We start from the raw sequence: 24,063 nt of genomic DNA on the forward strand, positions 1-24,063 counted from the left end.
GTTGTACAAGACATTGGTAAGGCCATGCTTGGAATACTGTGTACAGTTCTGGTCACCCTATTATAGAAAGGATATTATTAAATTAGAAAGAATGCAGAAAAGATTTACTAGGATGCTACCAGGACTTAATGGTTTGAGTTGTAAGGAGACGCTGGATAGACTGGGATTTTTTTCTCTGGAGTGTAAGAGGCTCCGTAAAATAATGGTCTATAAAATAATGAGGACCATAGATCAGCTAGATAGTCAATATCTTTTCCCAAAGGTAGGTGGGTCTAAAACTACAGGGCATAAGTTTAAGGTGAGAGAGGAGAGATACAAAAGAGTCCAGAGAGGCAATTGTTTTGCACAGAGGGGATGAATGTTTGGAACAAGCTGCCAGAAATAGTAGTAGAGGCGGCCACAATTTTGTCTTTTAGAAAGCATTTAGACAGTTACATGGGTAAGATGGTCGAGAGAGATATGTGCCAAACGTGGGCAATGGGGACTTGCTTAGTGGTTTAAAAAAGGGGCAGCATGACAAGTTGGGCCAAAGGGCCTGTTTCCGCACTGTAAACCCATATGACTCTATGGACCTTATTTTGCCATTTTGATTCTAAGTGTTGGGCGGACTTGAAACTGGGAATGTTTCAGATCCGACTTTTAGGCCTGTTCTCAGTTGCCCCCATATGCACTCTGCCTGCAAAAATATCAGCAATTCTGAAGTGCGCTGCACAAGCCTGTGGGTGGGGCTTAAGACACCCGAAACCTTGCAGTTCAGATTGACGCCTCCAACTGTGCATGTGCAGAAAAGAAAGTTAGAATGCGGCCCTCCTGCCTTATCGCACCTAGGGATAATGCCTTCCCCTGGCCCCCACAACATTGCTAACCTCCTCCCTCTCCCCCGCCACTGGTTCCTTTCCTTCTTCAGCCCCGCTGATCACAGGCAGGGCTTCCCCTTCACTAATCTCAGGCAGAGTGACAGCGAATCCCAACCCCCGCAAACCCTCACTGATCTCAAGCAGACAGCCGTCGGAGGCTTAGCACTTACCTCCTCATCTGGATCAGATTTCTATTTTACACCAAATCTGGATGGGCGAGCGCAGTGGTAAAGGGGGAGGTGCTGGTAAGGTTGAGCATGCAGCCCATTAAGTCAATTTAAATGCATGCAAATACATCTAAATGACCATCGTGTGGTCCTGATCAAGGCCATTTCCAAGCCTTGGTAAAGGGGGGACTGGTGAGGAAGCAGGCGCAGATCGTGGTACTCGCCTCACGCTGGACTTTACCAAGTTTTTGCGCCTGAAAACAGGCACAACTTGATGGTAAAATCGGGCCCTATGACTCCATCTGGCCTGACTTCTGCTAGTGGAGGTTCTCCATTCTGTGGGTGAGTGCTGCATCTTGGTGGAGGGTGGTGAAGGTAGCTCTTGTCACTGTGTTGATGGCCAATACAACAGAGGTACTTTGATGTGTTTTGAATGCTGCAACTTCGACCGTCCATGATATGCTATGGAAAGAACACACGGTTAAACCTTGCTTCGCTCCTGCACATGGAATTCATGAGGATACAAATTACTGCTTGTTTCTATTTATTGCATCGTAAATACTATTGATAAAGAAGTCTAACTCTTAATGCAGTTATCTGTTAAAATGCATGGGCCAAGTATAAGTAGAAGGGCACTTAATGGTTTTCTAGTTTCTGTCAATCTTTTGGAATCCCGAAGCCAATTCATATTCAATATTTATTACCTTTTGCAGGTGGCTCGATGGTGCTAACTCAGCTAATGATCACCTCTCAGACTTCCCCTGTTATAGATATAATGTACAGTATGCAGCCAAATATTACTGCTCTCGTGTATGCTTTCTGTTGCACAATCAAGCACATAAGTAGGCCATTCATAAGTAGGAGCATCAGTAGGCCATCCATAAGTAGGAGCATAAGTAGGCCATTCAGCCCATCAAGTCTGATCCACCATTGAATACATTATGTACTTCTAAATGCTCTGCTATTACATCCTTTATAATGGATCCTGACATTTTCCCAACAGTAGATGTTAAGCCGACTTGCCTATAGTTTTGTGTTTTCTGCCCCCCTCTCTTTTGGAATAAGATTTACATTGGCAGTTTTCCATTACACAAACCAGTCTCCCGTCCATTGACTCTGTCTGCATTTTCCGCTGCCTTGGAAATGCTGTCTTCCACCTTCTTATATCAGGAACAGCATACAAGAGTCTGAGGTCACATGCCAACTGACTCAAGAACATCTTCCCTGCTACCATCAGACTTTTGAATCGATCTACCTCACATTAAGTCAATCCTTCTCTACACCCTAGCTATGACTGCTCCATTGCATTCTGCACCCTCTCCGTTCCTTCTCCTCTATGTACTCTATGAACGGCATGTTTTGTCTGGATAGCGTGCAATGAACAATATTTTTCAATGTATGTGTCAATAATAAATCCAATCAAAGCCTCTGGCTCACTGGCACGTACATTCTTGGTCTTTCCTTTCATCTCAGTTCAAACAACTATATTTGGTGCATCTGTTTTGGTGAGGGAACCACAGAATAGCTACGGCACAGAAGAGGGCTGTTAGGTCTGTTGTGTCTAGCCTGCCTCTCCGAAAGAGCAATTCACTTCGTGCTACTGTCCTGCCTACTCCCAGTAACCCCGCACATGCTTCCTTTTCGGATGAAGATTTGTCTCTGGTGGGGTCAAGAAACTAATTTGCAAAGTATCAAGTTGCTAACCTGTTCTGTTTTCTCAGTTCAAAATCATTGACTAAAGTTGATAACAAGGGCATAGCTGGGCTAAAACACTGCAAATTATTTGCTTTTCGCATTCATCTATTAGAGAAATTTCATCCCATTGAGACACTTTGAACTGAATAACCATCAGAGGTAAATAAGTTCCTTTGTGATGTCACGAGGTATTGTGACACCACAAAACACTGCCGGTATGTAAATTGTGGAAGGAGCAGCTATTCCTTAACCCTGCCCCCACCATGCTCATCATCTGTTTCAAGCTGAGATCCTGTTAGCTTGATTCTCTCAGGGAACTGACTGATTAAAAATGTAAGTTAAATGAAGAACTACTGCCCATCATGTTCCTCAGTTACAAGGTAGGAGAATGGTGGAAAAAAAATAATAAGGTTACCAAGGCTCTCTGACAAATGGGCACTTCAGGGGGCAAATACTCGCTGATTGACTGGTGAGAAGCAATGGACAAAGTTACTCATGGAGAAATCCTGACCTGATCTTAACACCTAGTCAAGGCAGTTTCTGACGAATATGATTGAACTGTTTTTAGTGATGAAAAAGATATTATAACTCAGAAAAGCCAAACGCTTAGTGAATATGTCTATATATGTGGGGGTAAGTTCTAAATCATGGACTACTGGTGGGAATATATGGGAGAAGAGGCAACTGCTGTCCATCAATAGTAAATGCATTGGCTGCATGCAAGATCCCATCTGGAGTCATGTAAAATTTACTCTTTTGCAAACTAGGCCCGTCCAGTACAGTTGCCGCGTGAGAACAGTTATCAATATGCTCACAACACACCTGTTCCATTTGGCTATCCATCCAGTTGATGCATAGGATCTTCTGCAGGCAACACTGATGATATTTCTAGAACTTTCTCAAGTGCCAGCAATATGTCACCTAGGTTTCGCAGCTGTAGAGACAGGCCACTGCATCAGAAGCCTGAACGTTCAAAGTTTTAAAGTTTAGTTATTAGTGTCACAAGTAGGATTACACCTCAATGAAGTTACTGTGAAAATCTGCTAGTCTCCACACTCCAGCTTCTGTTCGGGTACACTGAAGGAGAGTTAGCATGGCCAATGCAACTAACCAGCATGAGGAAACCAAAGCACCCGAAGGAAACCCACACAGAGAACGTGCACCAGACTTTTGAATGACCTACCTTGCACTAAGTTGATCTTTCTCTGCACCCTAGCTATGATTGTAACACTACATTCTGCACTCTTCTTTCCTTCTCTATGAATGACATGCTTTGCCTGTATAGTGTGCAAGAAACAATACTTTTCACTCTATGCTAATACATGTAACAATAATAAATCAAATCAAATCAAATCCAGACAGTGACCCAAGCTGGGAATTGCAACCAGGTCCCGAGTACAGTGCGGCCCCATTATAATGTGATGGTTGGGATCCATAAAATGTTATCACGAAGAAAGTGGGGTCCGGTAAATCAGGATAAAGCTTTTTAATAAACAAAACATTGGCTTGAGAAACCAGGGTGAAAAGGGAAGAGATTATTATTCTGACCACTCACTTCAGAGATGGTTGGTTGCCGAAGATGCTGTCAAGTTTAAGGGTATTACTCCCTAATTTGTCCCAGATTTGTTCCGGTCCGGCTCCCGTTTGATGCTTTGGACTTGCCTTGGGAGGGATTTGCATTTGTTAACCCCTCCTCCTCCAGCTGGCAGTGGCAGGGGCTGTCAAACAAGGCTATTTAAAGATGTTTCGGCCCTGAGGCTTGTGGGTGGCAGTGGACAGAATGCATATGGTTTAGCCGGGGAAAAGAAGCCTGAGCTCTCCCTCTGGGCTGCGGCAGACATCAAAGAGCCAAAAAAAGGGTCCAATGATTCAACACCTTATATCCGAATTCGTGCTAAATCGGGGTGTGTAAAATTGAGGTTTCACTGTATTATGAGGCAGCGGTGCTAACCACTGTGCCATGTGCCAACCTAAGTGCACACTCTACTCCTAGTTTGTGACTGGTCAAAGATCACAGGGTGCCAGAGGAAATATTTTAAAGATACCCTGAAAACCTAGTTGAAGAAGATTGGCTTGGACTTCAACAGCTGGGAAGAGAGTGCATCCAGACTGCCCACAGTGGCCATTGTGTTAGGTTTCTTACCAGGAACCATAAATGTGTCTCTATCATGTATTGCAGTTGCAAAAACAGTCTACTAACTATAATGGTTAGCAATTATTATGGTTCAATTTATCTCTTTATATTTTGGTGAGTTTCTGTGCTTACTAAGATGTTACAAAACTTTGGCAAATGAAGCACTTTTCATTTTTCTCCAACTTCTTTTCATAACTGAACACTCCCGTATCAAATCTTTGTCCTAGTGAGAAGCTCCCTCTGATCTATTCTATCAAGCACATGCTTGCCTGGGTGATGGCAATGGAAAGAATGGTGGGGCCGAAAGACTCCTAGTATGCTCATTGTTATCATTAAGAAAATAGCTCAGAGTGGCAGAAGAGGTGCAGAATTGTACTTTGCGTTCTCTGCTGATGTGACAATTCAACTCAACTCTGTCTTGAAAAGCCAATTTTCATCCTTAACATGAAGGAGTGTTTAGCAACATGACTCTAACTGTTATGGCGCTGTCACGGTTGTGGTTACACACCGTAGTTAAAAAATGGAAAACAAGTTCTGTTTTTGGAGCTGTGATCCCGAAAACTTGTTTTCCTTTATTCAAACATTTTACTGGAAAAAATGTATCGAATTCAATAAGATGTAGGAAAATCTAATTTAAAATCTTCTCAATGGTGAAACCTACCATGTAAAGGGGGAATCTTAAAGCATCAGAACATGAAATAAATTGAAGCAGATAAAGCCAGAAACCTGTTTGAGCCTGGCAACTTGATACCCAATGGCTCATTTGGAACACTCACTAAAAGTACTTTTGAAGTGTCCCAATTCAGAAGCTATAGCACAGCAGGATGCCATTCAACCCATCATGTTGGTTCTTTGAAAGAGGTATCCAACTAGTCCCACTTCCTGTTTTTTCTCCCACCTTGACTCTGTATATTTATTGACCTCCAACTCTAAACTGTCTTGAATCTAATATAAATGTCAAAATTTTCTGGTCCTTCCCACAGGCAGGATCTTCCGGTCTCACCAATGACATGTTCCCTGGCTGGCGAGGGTGCAAGCCATTGAGAGAGCTTTTGACATCGGCAGGACTGGAAGATCCCGCCACCAGCCAATGGTGGGCCTGCTCCTATACCACCACCGCTAAACATGTGCATGTGTATGTGCGTGTGTGTGTGCGTGTATATAGGGGGGTGGGGGAGGGGGATTAGTGGGGTAAATATGTGGGGTTACGAGGGTAGGGCCAGGGTAGGATTGTTGTTGGTGCAGGATCAATGGGCTGAATGGCCTCCTTCTGTACTGTAGGTATTCTATGATTCTATTCTGTGATTCTATGGTGGGTAAGGGGTTATTAACATCTTACTGATGAATTAATTTTACTTGCCTGAATTCAGGTCAGTTATTCTGGAAGAGCAGTGGCCCAATTTAAATAACAATGGAGTAGGCCACTGCGACAGATCTACAAAATATTAGCTTCTTTTTAAATGGGTATGGGCTTCATATTCATTGTTTTGATCATTTTTAAAATCTTTTTTCCTGTTTCCAATTCAGAATTAAAACAACAGGAGATCCAACATCAGTCAATGATAATCCCAAATTAATTGGAGATTCAATAACATTCAATGACAAGCTGAGGCTAATACATCTGAGTATGAATCAGCAATAATCCTGCTTTTCAAACAGGACAGTGACTCAGTAACACTCTGGCTCTGGCTAAGGGAAATCAATGGGAGTCATGCTCTAAATGAAACACGAACAACAAACTTTGCTTAACTTCGACAACTGTCATCACTGATTTCCGTTCAGAACATCTTTGGACATCGACTGGCAACTGTTCCACTCTACCAGGACGTCAATCTGTGGTCAGCATCAATCCTGAACTAAATAGCGGCCAACAATTTCAATTTAGATTGTATCTGGTACAAAAGCAGATCGAAGTATGGTTAATAATGACCCCAGTGTTGTAGAGATGTCCAAACCGCAACTACTGAGGATTCTACTGTGACAAAAACTCTAACCTTCAATCTCTAGCAATCCCAAAATCAAAAGAGTTCTCACAAAAGACTGCAGCAATTCTAATATCATTGAAATCTCTCAGAATTTCCAACAGTAATCAATAACATTGCCATCTAATTTTGATTAACAAGAATCCCAAACTTTTCAGCAAAAATCAAATGTTCACATTGATTAATAAGTTCAAGTCTAGCAAGGAATTGCATTTCAATCACACCAATTCTTCTGGTCCACAGGCAAACATTGGCTATTTAACAATTCAGTGCAATTAGCGACATATTCTGAGTCTAACCAAACATACATTGGTTAATAGGTCACAATCGTGGTCTGAGGTCAATCTCCAACAACAGGAATATACAACAAAATGAACACTAATCAAAGACAACTCCAGTCCAGCGGTCCATGATTATTTGAGTCTAACTGAGGTCCAGTAGTCTGATCCCATTAGTTCCATTCTGACAGACTATTTGACACGACCTTCATAGACAGTTTGGTACCTGTGATCTGCTAGGAACACTAAACATCATTATGTGATAAACATGCTCAGTGACAGTTATTGTATAAACCAAAAAGACTAAAAATTATTCAGCAATTAAGAACAGCATGATGGGAATTCTATTCTCCAGCAAATACTTTATGACATCCAATCAGTCAAGAGTTTCTGTCCATTGCTTTTCCCACTTTTCAAAATATGGCATATCAGACAAAGACAGTCACCTTATAACACCAAAGATTTCGTACAGTATGGATCAAACTGGTACGCCAGGGTCTCATAATGATCCTAGTCTAGATGGAATTCTATCGTCAGTTAGTGATGATGTCATCACAACAGAAAGAATGAATGTCCACCGTGAATATAGAGCAAAGGCAAAATTTAGTCAGAAGGAGCCAGTGGTCTTCAACAAGTCCAACCAAGAACTGGATGAATTGATTCAAAATAATGACATTCTAAACGGAAGACGAATATTGGTCAAAGATAATCCAGACCTAGTAGGAAGGCTAATGTCACCTAGTGACAGGGCTGAGCAAAAGGATCTAGTATCGAATTACAGTAATAATAGACAAAGGTCAATCAGCATCCATCCCAGTCTAATAGATGATTTACCATTAGTCTTTGACAAACATATTCTAACAGATCAGTCAATCAGTAGAACAGAGGACCAAGCATCCACTGGAAACTCTTCCAGTGATAATGAAATCTCAGATGACACCTATCAAAGTGAAGGACTGAATAGTGATTATGACTCGCTGAAGTGTAGATCATCAGAGAGTAAAAGTTCAAGTGTATCAGAGCATAAAGCCAATATAAACCTGAATGAAGCAGAATGTGAAGGTTGGGTTTACGAGAGTCGCTCTCTGACAAGACACAACGCACCGGAAATTGCTATTCTCACTGAATTAGATGAAGTGATAAATAGCAACACTCCCAATCAAGTCAGACCGCTAAGTTCAGAGACTAGGTATTTATATCAATCAGCAAGTGGAATCGGTGTAAAAAGAGATTATAATCAACTAGGAAGTGAAAAATTAGTTCAAAAGTTTCCTTACCTTACAAGAAATCATCCACGGATAATTGATCATCCTAATCGAAGATCATCAGAATCTCAAACATCAGTTGGTAACAATCCCAGCATATCAGGACATCAAGCACCAATTAGAGCTGATCCTGTTCGTACAAGAGTTAAAATATTGATCAAAGGCAATCCACTTTTGGCAAAATATTACACATTGTCAATGACCAATGCAACGTCTGTAAGATCTACAACATCTAGAGGTGACAATTACAATCCATCAGCATGTCAAACATCAGTCAATGAAGGCTGTTGTCAAACAGGATATCAAAGCCAAGACAACCCAACTGCCTGCCTGTCACGACGCCTCACACCACGAAATAACAATTTAGCTAGTACAATTGGTCTAACAATCAGGAGTGCTAATCTCATCAGATCAGTGAGTAAAACCTCGGTCAGCACAAATCAGCATGTACCAAGGAGTGGAACACTGGCCATATACAATCCCATCCAAACAGAAAGCCCAATCTTAAGTAATGGCAAAGTTGTTCCTTCAGAACAATGCATGCCGGTCAGAGATAATCCTACCCAAGCTTTATTATCAAGAAAAGACAATTTCTGTCTAACAGAATGTCAAGTATTAGTTAATAATTCTAGTCACATAGAAAGCAATAACACTCTGGCAAATCATCAAACACTGCATCTCCAACATCCCAAACACCCAACCAGGTTGTCTTCAAGCAATGACAATCACAATTCCAACAGTAGTCATTGGCAATCCAAGTTAAGCTGAGCTTGAAACCTTGCAGAATAAATATTCTTAGTTATTAGCAGATAATGTATTGGTCAATGACAGTTCAACACAAACAATCATTTAAGAACAATCTTAGTTCATTAGAGAATCAGGTGTTCACTGTTGGTAACAATGCAGCAGGGAGCTTATCATCACACAGCAAAAATACTGGAGCTTTAACATCTACAGGAGATTTAATATCAACAAAAGGCAATCCCATTCAAACAACCAGAAGCTACCTCTTTCTGTTAGATGGATTGTTAACAGCAGTAGGCAACCTAAGTCCAACAGTATGTCAAATACCGTCCAATGGTAAACTCAGTGCAAAATAACATATACCCAGGCTTAATTCTCAACAAACAGATCATCAAAGGTCATCTAAGCCCCAAGGACTCATCAGTGATGATCATCGCCTGTCAGGAAGCTTCGTATGTATCATCAAGACATAATTCTAATGATGAAAAAGATGTAAAATTGATCAAAAATCCGAAGCACCAAAGAACACTTCATTCCAGCATCAACCAAACAGATTTGCCATCGGCTGATAAGATTTATGCTCAAATGGGGGCTCCAATATATAGAAGAGCCAGTACCAGTTTTCACGAACTGCATTAGTGCATCAAAATCCTAGTCTAATTGAAAATCAAACATCATCAGTCAGTGGTAATCACATATTACGCAATGTATACTATTGGTCTTTCTTGCTCCATAAGAAACTCTAATTTCAATCAATGTGAATCCCATGGATACGACAAAATATCCACATTTAGTACTACTATTTTAATCAACAGGGTGTCCAATTATCTAAATCGGGAGACATCAAACTTGAATATGAGTGTCCAATGTCAGAAACAATGCCATTCAAATAAAATATCAAGCATTGATTCTCAGAATAGTCGACCACAGAAACTAAGAATAAAGAGCAAGTAAATTTGGCTGAGCAGGTATATCACTTTCTGACTGATCACAATCCCATTTTCTCATCCCCATCATTTCTGTCAATCTCTTCAGAATTACATTCTGTTATCTCTTAATTCCTACTGTGGCATCTGTTTAAATGGTTATCCTGCTACCTTACTTTATGTCTAATAACTTGTTTCCTGCTCCTAACTTGTTTGTATTTACATTTGTACTTACTGCAATTAGATTTTATCACATTGATTAATTTGATCAAATTAACAGTCTGACTTTGTGAAACTATTTGATCAATGTGAAATCTGACATTAATTGGCGATAATTCCAGTTAAAATCATGTCAATAAATGACAATTCCCATCCAAATACTGTCGATAAGTGGAAATCCAAATTGGAATCTGATGGAATATGTAACTGCCGTGATAGGAAGTTTCAAGGCATTTTGTGATAAATATTAAAGATCAACCAGCAGGAGATGCAGCACTACTGGGAGGGAGTGGGTTGAGGTAAAAATGATTTCTTCCTCCACTGATTACTATGTTGTAGAAGGCCATAGCACAGGCACTCACTGCATTAATTGTAAATATGCAGACCGACACATTGTGATGTCAATGTCTAACACTGATTAGATGCCCAACCTGCCACTTTGGAACACTTTTACTACCCTCACTTAAACATATCCAGCTGCATGGTAGTCTGTTTAAAGACATCATCAACCACCTTTCAGGTGAGATGCTTTTAACTATTTGCTAACAGTTGTAGAGTTAGTGAAAGCTCTATGTTGAATCATAGAATCTTAACAGTACAGAAGGAGACCATTTGGCCCATCAAGTCTGCACCAATCCTCTGGCAGAGTTTCTTAGCCAGCTCCTATCCCCATAACACATCTGCCATACTAATCCCATCTAACCTCCACCTCTTAGGACAGTAATGGGCAATTTAGCATGGTGATTCCACCTAACACATATACCTTTGGATTGTGGGAGGATACTGGGGCACCTGAAGCAAACCCACATGGGGAGAATGTGCAAACTCCACAAAGTCACCCAAGGCCAGAATTGAACCCAGGTCCCTGGTGCTGTGAGGCAGTAGTGCTAACCACTGTGCCGCCGTGCCACCCATTCTTGTTGGAGGTGTTATGAACAGTTGCTTAAGTCAACAGAGAGAGACATTGGTTATCTGATAGGATCTGTGTGCTTCTGAAAGGACTCTGAGTGTTTCCAATTATGAGAATTATAGTTGCAGTTCTGCTTTGGCTGCATCATCAATTGGGGATAGAATAGAGGGAGTAGAGAGGCTGAGTTGCTGACAGAAGGAAGAGGAGGAAACGGAGGAGAGTTTTCAGCAGGAAGCTCTAGGAAACACTTCTCCTAACTGTACACCAACCAGGAGCTGTGGCTTCAGTGGTTAAGCTTCGTCAAAGAGGTACTGATAGAACTGTGCCACCTCCTCAGATCAGAACTGTAGCCTCATAGCAGGGTGAGAGCAGCAGTGCTAGTGGCTGCAAAGTAACTCTCCAGGTTGGAATGGGTGACATTGCTAACATCTCACACTTTGTCATTCATTATTGCTTCCCGAAGGTCAGAGAGGCTCTGTACAGTGGCAGAGGGAGTACATTGTCTAAGAGTATAAGTGGAAGAACGGGCATGTGGCTTTGCCAGGGTAATGGGTTTCTCCACCATGTGGGGAACCATCCACAGCCTACAAGTGGTTTTGCAGGTGCCACATCTTAGTGGACAGATGTACTGTAGCCTCACTGGGGTGTCACTCACTCACAAGTCAGTTGGTCTGTGAGCACATCACTATCCTGGCACCAGTCGTGATGCTTTCAGCTTACACAGCTTTGAATTTCCAGCCACCTTTAAACCACTACATCAAACTAATGGGGTGGCTTCTCAGTGATAAGGGCTATCTGCTTTACCCCTGGTTGATGAATCCTCCTGCACATCTCCAGCGCACTGGCCTGTGCTCACACAGTGACAGCCATGTTGACTGTCGGAGAGCTGCCCATCAATGACCTGAAGCAAAAATTCCGCTGCCTGGATTGCTCCAGGATTCACTGGAGCATGAGTTCTGACTCAGTGTTGTTGCAGCATCCAGTATCACTTAGACATCATGAAGATGTGGTCCTTGACATCAAAGCTTTGACAATCACCTCAGGGAAAGGAGGAGGAGCATACTCTCGACCGGATGGCTGTCAGTGAGTGCATCACTGGACTGCCAGTCCCCCGAATAAATATGATATTTCTGGAATTATAATTCAGGGACCAGAACTAAAGCTCGAAAGGCACAAACTTAAATATCAACTAGGCAGCTAGAATTTCACTACTGTGCCAGCATGCCAACGTAAAAAAGCTAGTCTCAGTAATGGTGATGATGGAATCACTGGATTGTCATAAAAACCCATCTTTAGGGAAGGAGTGTTCACAGAGGAATGTGGTAATGACAACTGTTTGCATCTTTTGTTGACTTGGAGAGGTCTTTGTTGGTGTGGTAGCGTAGTCTCTTTAATAAGTAATCTTCACGGGCCATGTGTCCGAGCCAGAACCAATGGAGTGCGAGCGTGCAAACCTGGCCCAATCGGGAGTATGGGCATGCATTCCCAGGGCCGGAAGGCTTCAGTTGGAGTGAGGACACTGTTGGGAGTAGAGCCGTACAGCTGTGCTGTTAAACCTTTTGTTGTACAAAGCTTTTCTCAGTCAACAAATCTTTCAGTTTGCTCTTTACCACATCGAGTTGCCTTGAGTTACTGTAGTTGTCAAAAGCTCGTTGTTGTAGTTTGTAGAAGGCAGGGCTGATCCGGTGTTGGATTTCCTTGTCAATGGTGACCTTTTAAGAAGGGTGACTGCCAAAGTATGGGACTTGCTCAGCATACTCCAGAGTCTCTTCGACGAATTTGATTTGACTTGATTTATTATTGTCACATGTATTAATAGACAGTGAAAAGTTTTGTTTCTTGAACACTCTACAGACAAAACATACCATTCATAGAGAAGAAAATGAGAGAGTGCAGAATGTACAAAGAACAAAGAACAACACAGCCCGGGAAACAGGCCCTTTGGCCCAACGAGCCCGCGCCGCCATTTTAACATTATGAGTCCCCTCTCCACCCATGACCCTTGTCTATGCTTATGGCATTCCACAGAGAATTTGGTGCAGCAACAATCTCTCCCTCAATGTCAACAAAATGAAGGAGAAGGTATCGACTTCAGGAAGTGTAAAGGAGAACATGCCCCTGTCTACATCAACGGGGGCGAAGTAGAAAGGGTCAAGAGCTTCAAGTTTTTAGGTCTTCCCTCAAGAACAGCTTCTTGCCTGCTGCCATCAGACTTTCGAATGGACCTACCTCGCGCTAAGTTGATCTTTCTCTACACCCTAACTATGACTGTAACACTACAGTTACAGACTGTTTTAAATAAGGTTCAGGAGCCTTATTGAGGGAAGACTAATTTAGGGTCAATTTGTTACACCAATCAGCCTAAGAGCACATCTCTGGGGTGTGGGAGGAAACCGGAGCACCCGCAGAAAACCCACACAAGCACGGGGAGAATGCGCAAACTCCCACAGACACTGGCCCAAATCCATGTGTCTGCACAGCAAACAGTGATAGTCACTGAGCTGTCGTGTTGTCCAGCATCTGGTCCAGTTTAAGCACACACTAACGATGTGAAGTACTAGGCTACTCTCAAAACATCCAAGAGCAGCCCTCGTACGACCCGTCACATGTATGCCCCTTGTTGGACAACAAGGCGGACGGAAGGACCTGTGGATTAAAAGAGAAAAACATCAATACCATGCACATCCTTATACAAACATTCAAGGGAATCCCCAGAAGCTCAAAAGTAAAACGAGTGAGCCAGAAAATATGTTGGAAGGTCCATAGGAATCAATTGATTCCCAGGGACGTCCCAAGGCTCCTGAACCTTATTTAAAACAGTCTGTAACTGTAGTGTTACAGTCATAGTTAGGGTGTAGAGAAAGATCAACTTAGCGCGAGGTAGGTCCATTCGAAAGTCTGATGGCAGCAGGCAAGAAGCTGTTCTTGAGTCGGTTGGTACATGACCTCAGACTTTTGTATCTTTTTCCGATGGAAGAAGGTGGAAGAGAGAATGTTTGAGGTGCATGGGGTTCTCAATTATGCTGGCTGCTTTGCTGAGGCAGCAGGAAGTGTAGACAGAATCAATCAATGGGAGGCTGATTTGCGTGATGAATTGTGCTACATTCACAACCTTTTGTAGTTTCTTGCGGTCTTGGGCAGAGCAGAAGCCATACCAAGCTGTGATCCAACCAGAAAGAATGCTTTCTATGGTGCATCTGTAAAAGCTGGTGAGAGTTGTAGCTGACATGCCAAATTTCCTTAGTCTTCAGAAAAACTAGAAACATTGATGGGCTTTCTTAATTGTAATGTCAGCATGGGGGGACCAGGACAGTCTGTTGGTGATCTGGACACCTAAAAACTTGAAGCTCTCGACCCTTTCTACTTCGCCCCCGTTGATGCAGACAGGGGCATGTTCTCCTTTACGCTTCCTGAAGTCGATACCTTCTCCTTCATTTTGTTGACATTGAGGGAGAGATTGTTGCCGCACCAAATTCTCTATCTCATTCCTATACCCTGTTTCATCATTGTTTGAGATCCGACCAACTACGGTGATGTCGTCACCAAACTTGAAAATCGAACTGGAGGGGAATTTGGCCATACAGTCATAGGTGTATAAGGAGTATAATGGGGGGCTGAGAACATAGCCTTGTGAGGCATCAGATCCACAGCAAATGCCATCTCCCTGGCCTTGCACTCAACTTTGGAACACCCAAAGACACCTATGTCAGAATCCTATTTATTGACAATATAGCTTTCAACACCATTATGATCATGAAGGAGGTGTTGTTGCCTATCCTTACTGATTGTGGTCTGTGACTTAGGAAGTTCAGGATCCTGTCCACTCATAAAGGGAGGAGCTGAGGCTCAGGCCATGGAGTTTGGAGATGAGTTTTGTGGGATTAATGGTGTTGAAGGCTGAGCTGTAGTCAATAAATAGGAGTCCTTGTTATCTAGGTGTTCCAGGGTTGAGTGCAGGGCCGAGATGGCATCTGCTGCAGACCTGTTGCGGCGGTAGGCAAGCTGTAGTGGATCAAGGTAGTCTGGGAGGCTGGAATATAGGAGAGGTGGAATGTTTGGATTATCAGGTGTGGGTGAATATATGAGTTTTGTTTTGGCAACAGTCAAGAACAGGCTGAGTATCTTTTATGAAGAATTGAGGAGATTGAGAGTGTCCCCATGCCCATGCCAATCTGGCAGTACCAACCTATGTCAAGGTGTAGGCCCCAGTAGGAGCCTCAAGGTGAGGGAAGGGATTCATTCAGATTTGGTTGTGTTCTGGGAGTTGACGGGGATGCTGTTGGGGGAGGGGGGTGGGGGTGGGTGCTGGCTTTGACTGTGGGAGTGGTGGTGATGATCAAGGGGAGGAGTTGAGACAGGTATCAACTCCAATCAGAGGTGGAGACGGCAGATGAGCTGGGGCGATAGGTTCATTCTTGTTCTGATCAGGGCACCTTTGGTGACCCGATCTCAGTGCAATCGGGTTTTGCCAACATGTTGAGCTCCCACGCCCCCCTCCATGATGGCATGAAACACACCCCCTTGATTTTTTTAAGCAGTGTTATAAAATCTGGAGAGAAAACGGATCCACTTCTCTGGAGTGAAACACGTCAGTTTCCTTGTTGGAAGCAACAGTGCCAAGTTTTGGTTCCCCCCACTATAGTTGCGATTTCCCCAAAATAAATCCAAGCGCCCAACATGTGGGTTTTTTGGGCAATCTGACTTTTGATAATTTACGGCACTCTGTGCACTGCAAAGGCTGTCAGGAAAGTCACGCCAATGGGGGTGCGGGGCCTAATCCTGCCGACAGCAGACTGCCCAGGGGGCCATTGGGCATGCCCTGATCTCCTGGTATATTGGGAGCCTGGCTGACATGCACCTGCTGGTTCCCGGTTGCCAGCCTCGACACCCCCCATCAGCCGCCCACCCTCGGCCAATGGCCGGCCCCCCAGTGGCTGGCACCAACCTCCCGATAGCTGGCCCTGACCTCAGATGGCCAGCCCCACATCTGCCCCCATCCCTCGATGCCCCCCTTCCCTCCCCTCCCACCTCCCCCAAGCCAGTCTCCACCCTATCTGGCCCTGCCCCTGTGAGGTCCTACCCCCTCAGGCCCTTCTGCCTTGATACTGCCCAGTGCCAGACTGGCAGTGCTAGTGTGCCCTGTGGGCAGTGCTAGGGTGCCAGGTTCACACTGTTGTTGCCTATCCTTACTGATTGTGGTCTGTGACTTAGGAAGTTCAGGATCCAGTCCACTCATAAAGGGAGGAGCTGAGGCCCAGGCCACAGAGTTTGGAGATGAGTTTCATGGGATTAATGGTGTTGAAGGCTGAGCTGCAGTCAATAAGTAGGAGACTGATGTAGGTGTCCTTGTTACCTGGGTGTTCCAGGGTTTAGTGCAGGGCCGAGGCTTGCACTGCCCGAGGGGCACTGCAACCTCTGCCTCCGACCTCCCGGTCAGCCTCAATGGCTTTTGGTCTCACCATCTGTGATTCCCGCTGATGTGGATCTCCATCAGCAAGGTCGGAAATCCAAGCCAGCCTGGACAAGTTGCATCCCAGGTTTGCTAAAAAGATTTAAATGGAGATATTAATATTTAAATCAGCTCCATGCTGCTCCCCGGTGTGAGGCTGATCACGTCATCAGTAATGACGTGGGAAGATCGCGTCTGGCTGCACACCGGTTGTGATTTGCATTATTAGCCTCCTGTTGATGTTTTCCACACCGCTATGCTACTAGACCAGTGTAGCAGGGTGGGAATATTGTGCCAATGTGTGAAATGCATGTGCAGTAACTGGCTAGAAGAACAAACAGTGTTAATGCATGAGTTGGAAACTTGGGTAACTCACAGTCACACAGGATCAGGCATGCAAATGTATCCTTTGCTTGTTGGGAAAGAAGGGGCTGTTTGCATCTTTTTGGTAATATGAAAAAGGGGAGGTTTGGGTTTTGGAAATGCAACGCTGTGCCAACTAATTGGCTTGCTATCGTCATGTGACTTTACCACAAGGGCCTTGTCTCTGGAGGCAGTTCAATAAAAACCTCTACAGAGACACACTGAAGAAATACAGTTGTCCTTATATTTGCAGAAAGCAGGTCCAAGATATAAATTTGATATAAAAGAGCCAATTGGGAGCTAAAAGAGAAAACTCAGTGGCTGGAACAAATTTCAAAAGTGACCATAACACTGAACAACTGAAAGCTAATGAGGTACAGTTAAAATCATCCAGCAAAATTGGAAGAAGTGAACTGATCAAGTTGTTGGTGGAGCATTTGGATCCCATGAGCAGTTAGGTGTCATGCTCAATGTTGCCTCTGAATCACCTCCCATAGCCAATATGGGGCTGGAAAAGTTCAGACTTCAGCTGGAAGCTCGAGATAGGCACTGGTAAAGAGAATTCTTTTCTGAAAATTGAAAGTAGAGCTAACAGCTCAAGAGCGGGGTGGGGGGAAGTGATTATATTCAAACACACGAGAGTCAAAACCTCATCAATGAGGCACTACCTCAGCAACAGAAAGAACTCAGCTTACGACATCATCCTGGTCCAGAAAAACTGGCTAAAGTTCAGGAGCCAACTGCCTCCTTGTTGCCATGCCAACCCAAAGAACCAAGCAACAGAAGCTGGAACTTTCCAGCTGTGCTAATACCTGAACCGGACCCTCAACTGGATGGAATTCTCTAGCGTCCCTTTAAGATGCTTTTCTTAAAGGAGAGGCGGTGAGAGTTAGATTATGACGTGGAGATGCCGTTAAAATAAACTGGTTGGACTTTAACCTGATGTTGTGAGGTTTCTTACTCTGTTTAGATTAAACAGCCCTCCTGTTCTTTAAGATAAGTCTTTGGTCTCTCAGAGAATCAAGGGATATGGGGAGCAGGCAAGAAAGTAGTGTCAAAACCTAAGGTCAGACAGGATGGTATTGAATAACAATGCAAGCTCAATTGGTCAAATCCCGCAACAATTTCTTATGTCTTCCTGTCCATAAGGCAGTGTCACTGCATTGCAAGCTGCCCTGGATTTAACAAGGCAGAGACATTAGCCAGTGTCCCTGCTTGCCACCCAGTGGCTGCTTTAGGAAGTGAGTGTGTCTGAGCAGCCAGTGGCAGCCTGTCACAATGTTCGGGAAAGGGAACATCAACCCACTGCAGAACGCACAGAAACACAAGATGCTGGAAACGCTTAGAAATTAGCAGGTTCCTATGGAGCAAAGAAAAGCATTAAATGTTTCAGGCTTAATCATCTGTCAAGATTGGAAATCATAGAATCCCTACAGTGCAGAAGAAGGCCAATCGGGCCATCGAGTCTGCACTGACCACAATCCCACCAAAGCCCTATTCCCATAACCTCATGCATTTACACCAGCTAGTCTCCCTGACACTAAGGGATAACTTGGCATGGCCAATCCACCTAACTCGCTCATCTTTGGACTGTGGGATGAAACTGGAGCCCCCAAAGGAAACCCATGCAGACATGGGGAGAATGTGCAAAGTCCTCACAGACAGTGACCCAAGCCAGGAATTGAACCCAGGTCCCTGGAGCTGTGAAGCAGCAGCACTAACCACTGTGCTACCGTGCCACCCACTGGTGATTAGATAGAACCAAGGAAAGGAATGTCAGTGCGGTGCTGTGATCGGTAGCCTGACTCTCCTTCAAAAAAGGGAAAAAACAGTACAGATTGAGTGCAGGAAATGGTGAAATAAAGTAAGTGACAATAGTCTAACAAAAACATCTGGTATTTATATAGCATCTTTAATGTGAGAAAGCCTCCCAAGGTGTGTCACAGGAAGGTTACAAGGCAAAATTCGACACTGAGATACATGAGGAAATATTAGGTCAGATGACCAAAAGCTTGCTCAAAGAGATGGTCTTTGAGGAGGACAGTGAATAGGAAGCAGAGAAGTTTAGAGAGAGAGATAATTCCAGAGCTCAGGGCCCAGGCAGCTGATAACATGTCAGCCAGAGTAGATAACTCAAAACTAGAGATGCTCGAGGAGGCCAAAAAAGGTCTGATGAGAGAAATGAGAAAACCAAGATGCAACTACAACAGAGAATGTGTCAATCATTACAGCAGGAATGCAAAATGGAGAGGGAAAACATGGGGCAAAATTTTATTTTGCTCTCCACCAGGAGATTTGAAGGCAGGGAGGTGTAGTATGGCTATAAACTCTTAACTTCTTCAAATAGCCTTCCCCACTCTGATCTGTCTGCAGTTTCATACCCCACTCACCCACTTACCAATGTCCCTACACCTCTCTACTTACTCCTTCACTACCGTTTCCCCCTCCCACCCACATGCCAGGCCTAAACTGCCCTGCCTGCTATGAGACCCCCAGTTCTGAGCTTACAGGACAAAGACTCTTAGATAGCTGTGTATATCAATACTAGTCCTGGCCTTTGGTGTTGAGATCTGCCAGCTGTTCATTGTTTTGAAAAAGCTGCATATTTCATGCATTCTGAAAAATCTTCAGTCAAATAAAAAAGGTACATTTTTATGACGGCATTTTTGAGCATGGCCAAAGTTCTGAAAAACTTAAAGGGGTTGTTTCACTTAAATTAGAACACAATGCAATTTGGCTGCTCTTTCCCTCAAGCCTGCTCCGCCATTCAATAAGATCATAGTTAATCTGATTGTGGTCTCAACTACACATTCAGCTCACTCCCAATAACCTTTAACTCTTTTGTTAGGGGGCAGCGTGGTGACACAGTGGTTAGCACTGCTGCCTCTCAGCACCAGGGACCTGGGTTGAATTCCAGCCTCAGGTGACTGCCTGTGTGGAGGCTGCACATTTTCTCGGTGCCTGCGTGGGTTTCCTCCGGGTGCTCCGATTTCCTCCTGCAGTCCGAAGATGTGCGGGTTAGGTTGATTGGCCATGCTAAATTGTCCCTTAGTGTCAGGGGGATTAGCAGGATAAATATGTGGGGTTACGGGTATAGAGCCTGGGTGTTATTGTTGTCGGTGTTGCCTCAATGGGCCAAATGGCACTGCAGCATAGAAACACAGGCTGGAATTTTACCAGCCTGCCTGCCATGGGAATCAGAATGCGTGAGGGGCAAAGCATGGGAAGGTCTGTTGACCTCAGGTGGGATGTTATGGTTTTGGATGAGCGAAGGCGTAAAATCCTGCCCATAGAAACTGAAAGCAGGAATAAACCATTCGGCCCTTGGAACCTGCTCCACCATTCATTTGGCTGATCATCAAATTCAATATCCTGATCCCCCCTTCTCCAGATATCACATGATCCCTATAGCCCTTGATCCTCAAGAGCTATATCTAATTCCTTCATGAAATCACACAATGTTTTGGCCTCAGCTACTTTCTGTATTAGTGAATTCTACACATTCACCACCCTCCGGGTGAAGAAATTTCTCCTCACCTCAGTTTTAAAAGATTTACCCTTTATCCTCAAACTATGACCACAAGTTCTGGACTCCCCCACCATTGGGAACATTCTTTCTAAATCTATCCTGCCTAACCCAGTTTGAATTTTATAAGTTTCTATGAAATCCCCTCTCACTCTTCCAAACTCCAGTGAATATAATCCTAACCAATTTGGTCTCTCTTCTTATGACAGTCCTGCCATCCCAGGAATCAGGCTGGTAAACCTTTACTGTACTCCCTCTATATAAGGACATCCTTCCTCAGATGAGGGAGCAGGATCTCCAAGCCTTTAGCAATAAGAGAAAGCAGTGTTTGTCCTGTTCCCACTATGTCAGTGTCCACAATTAGTCAACTGTTCTGGTGCCATTTTGAATTGAGAAAACACTTTTCAGAGTGCAGTTGTATTCCATGCCTCCCTATTTCTTTGGGAGACAATTCTGTTATCAGTAATGAGTTGGACGATAGTTCCTGTGTTTCCTGATGCCACTATGGAGATTCTATTGGAGGAGGTCAGGGAAAGAAAGAAAAGCAAGATGGCTACAAACAAGAGCATGAGATTAGGGATTAAATGTAATTACTCAGTTTGGCAAAAGTTGGGAAGGATTGGTGTTGGAGGTCATGGTCATTCACAGCTCACAGAAATGATTTACAATCAGGAATTAGAGAAGGCAATGGCCTCAAGGTATTATCACTGGACTATTAATCCAGATATTCAGTTAATGTTTTGGGGACCCAGGTTTGAATCCTGCCATGGCAGATGATGAAATGTGAATGCAGTGGGCAGTGCCAGGGTGCCAGACTGGCAGTGCCGGGGACACTGTCCACCCTGGCCCCCACCACCGGGGGGCTTCAGTGGCCTCTGGTTCCACTGGCAAGTACAGTAAAAAGTCTGACAACACCAGGTTTTAGTCCAACCGATTTATTTGATAGTAAACTCACAAGCTTTCGAGGGGACTGCCTCTTTGTCAGGCAGTCCCCTCGAAAGCTTGTGAGCTTACTATCAAATAAATCGGTTGGACTAAAACCTGGTGTTGTCAGACGTTTTACTGTGTTTACCCCAGCCGGCACATCCACATCAACGCCGGCACATCCACATCATGTCCACTGGCAAGGATCATGGCTTTTCCCACCAATCAATCAGTATGGTGAGGCAGTAAGATCATCCTTCCAGTGTTTGCTTTGAAATGCCATTAATTTGACATGTTCTTTCTGACTTTCTGTAGGCAAGTGATCACAGCAATGAGGCAATCTCCATAAACTGCCATTTTTGAATAAATACCTTGGATTGAGAAGGCACTGCTGAAACTCTGCAGTCTTTAAAAACACTAAACACACAGAGAATGGCTGGAATGTGCAACTTTCTGCAATAGGGAATTGTTGAAGTGAATGGCACAGATACATTTAAGGGGAAGTTCGACAAACACATGAAGGAGAAAGGACTGGAAAGTTATGTTGATTAAGAAAGGTGGGAAGGTTTTTGGCATGGACCAATTGCACAGAAAAGATTATGTTGTAAATACTGTGCAATATTATAATAAAGGGGAAGGCTCTGCTCTCCACCACCCACAGAAACATATGTAAAATAATCAAATCATTGAATGGTTACAACTTAGAAGGGGACGATTCAGTCCATATTGTCTATTCTAACTCACTGGAAGAGTGATTCAGCTAGTCCCATTTCTTTTGCTTTTTAAGAACATAAGAAATAGGAGCAGGAGTAGGCCATCTAGCCCTTCGAGCCTGCCCCGCCATTCAATAAGATCATGGCTGATCTGTCGTGGCTCAGTTCCACTTTCCCGCCCTCTCTCCATAACCCTTAATCCCCTCGCTTATCAAAAACCCATCAACCCGCGTCTTAAAAATATTTAGCGAGGCAGCCTCCACCACCTCAACGGGCAGAGAATTCCAGAGATTCACCACCCTTTGAGTGAAGAAGTTCCTCCTCAACTCCGTTCTAAACCGCCCCCCCTTTATCTTGAGGCTGTGCCCCCTAGTCCTACTGTCCTTTCTGAGCGGGAAGAGTCTCTCCACCTCTATCCTATCCATCCCATTCATCATCTTATACGTCTCAATGAGATCTCCCCTCATTCTTCTAAACTCTAACGAGTACAAGCCTAGTTTATTCAGCCTCTCCTCATAGCTCAACCCCCTCAACTCCGGTATCAGCCTAGTAAACCTCCTCTGCACTCCCTCCAAGGCCAAAATATCCTTGCGTAAGTGCGGCGACCAAAACTGCACACAGTACTCCAGCTGCAGCCTCACCAATGCCCTATACAGCCGTAGCAAGACCTCCCTACTTTTATATTCAATCCCCCTCGCTATGAAGGCCAGCATCCCATTAGCCTTCCTGACCACCTACTGCACCTGCAGGCTGGGTTTTTGCGACTCATGCACAAGGACCCCGAGGTCCCTCTGCACCGTCGCCTGCTGCAGTTTTTCGCCACGTAAGTAATAGTCCTTCCTACCATTATTCCTACCAAAGTGGACCACCTCGCACTTGCCAACATTAAATTCCATTTGCCAGTTCCTGGCCCATTCGCCCAGCCTATCTAGATCCTTCTGCAGACTCTCCACACCCTCCACGCAATTTGCCGTTCCATCAATCTTGGTGTCATCAGCAAATTTCGACACCATATACTCGGTTCCCTCCTCCAGGTCATCTATATAAATGGTAAATAGCTGAGGCCCCAGCACCGACCCCTGGGGCACTCCACTAGTCACCAACCGCCAATCCGAATAGCACCCATTAACCCCCACTCTCTGCCTCCTATTTGACAACCAGTCCTCTATCCAGGCTAACACCCTACCCCCAACTCCATGCCCCCTTACCTTCTGCAATAACCTCTTGTGAGGCACCTTGTCAAACGCCTTCTGAAAATCAAGAAAGACCACATCCACCGCTCTCCTCTATCCACCGCCCTAGACACATCCTCATAGAACTCCAATAAATTCGTCAGACACGACTTCCCCTTAACGAAACCGTGCTGCGTCTGCTCTATCAAGCAATTCCCCTCAAGATGCCTCACTATTTCCTCCCTGATGACGGATTCTAACATTTTACCTACAACAGACGTTAAACTAACCCATAGATTTGCAAATCTTTTCTTTTCCATTAATGATCCAGTTTCCTTTGGAAGGCCATATAGGTTTAATATCTAACAGGCCTGGACAGGCAGGTCTGAAGGGATCATTGTCAGCCCAGGACTTGGGTTCAATGTAGAAGGTGGTTCAATGACATCAGGGTAAAGGACAACACTTCATCTTTCGATCTCTCGCAGCACCTTGTGCCAGCTATCTTTTCAGTGATTCCCCCATGCACTCTCAACAATTTTCCTCCCTACATTGCATGTGTAGTAGCGTGGCACTCCTTGGGCGATGTCAAGGCAGTTTTGACTTTGATAGGAACAAAAGATATTTATTGATAAAAATAAATCTGGTGCAGGGAATAGCAGCCAAGGCTGCTTTGGAGCAGATCAGCAGTTCTTACTTATTGATACTGCATAAGAGAAGATCCCACCCTCTGGAGTGGTCG

Source organism: Carcharhinus amblyrhynchos, chromosome 13, assembly GCF_965287045.1.
Source record: "Carcharhinus amblyrhynchos chromosome 13, sCarAmb.v2.hapA, whole genome shotgun sequence".
In the NCBI taxonomy this organism is placed as follows: Eukaryota; Metazoa; Chordata; class Chondrichthyes; order Carcharhiniformes; family Carcharhinidae; genus Carcharhinus; species Carcharhinus amblyrhynchos.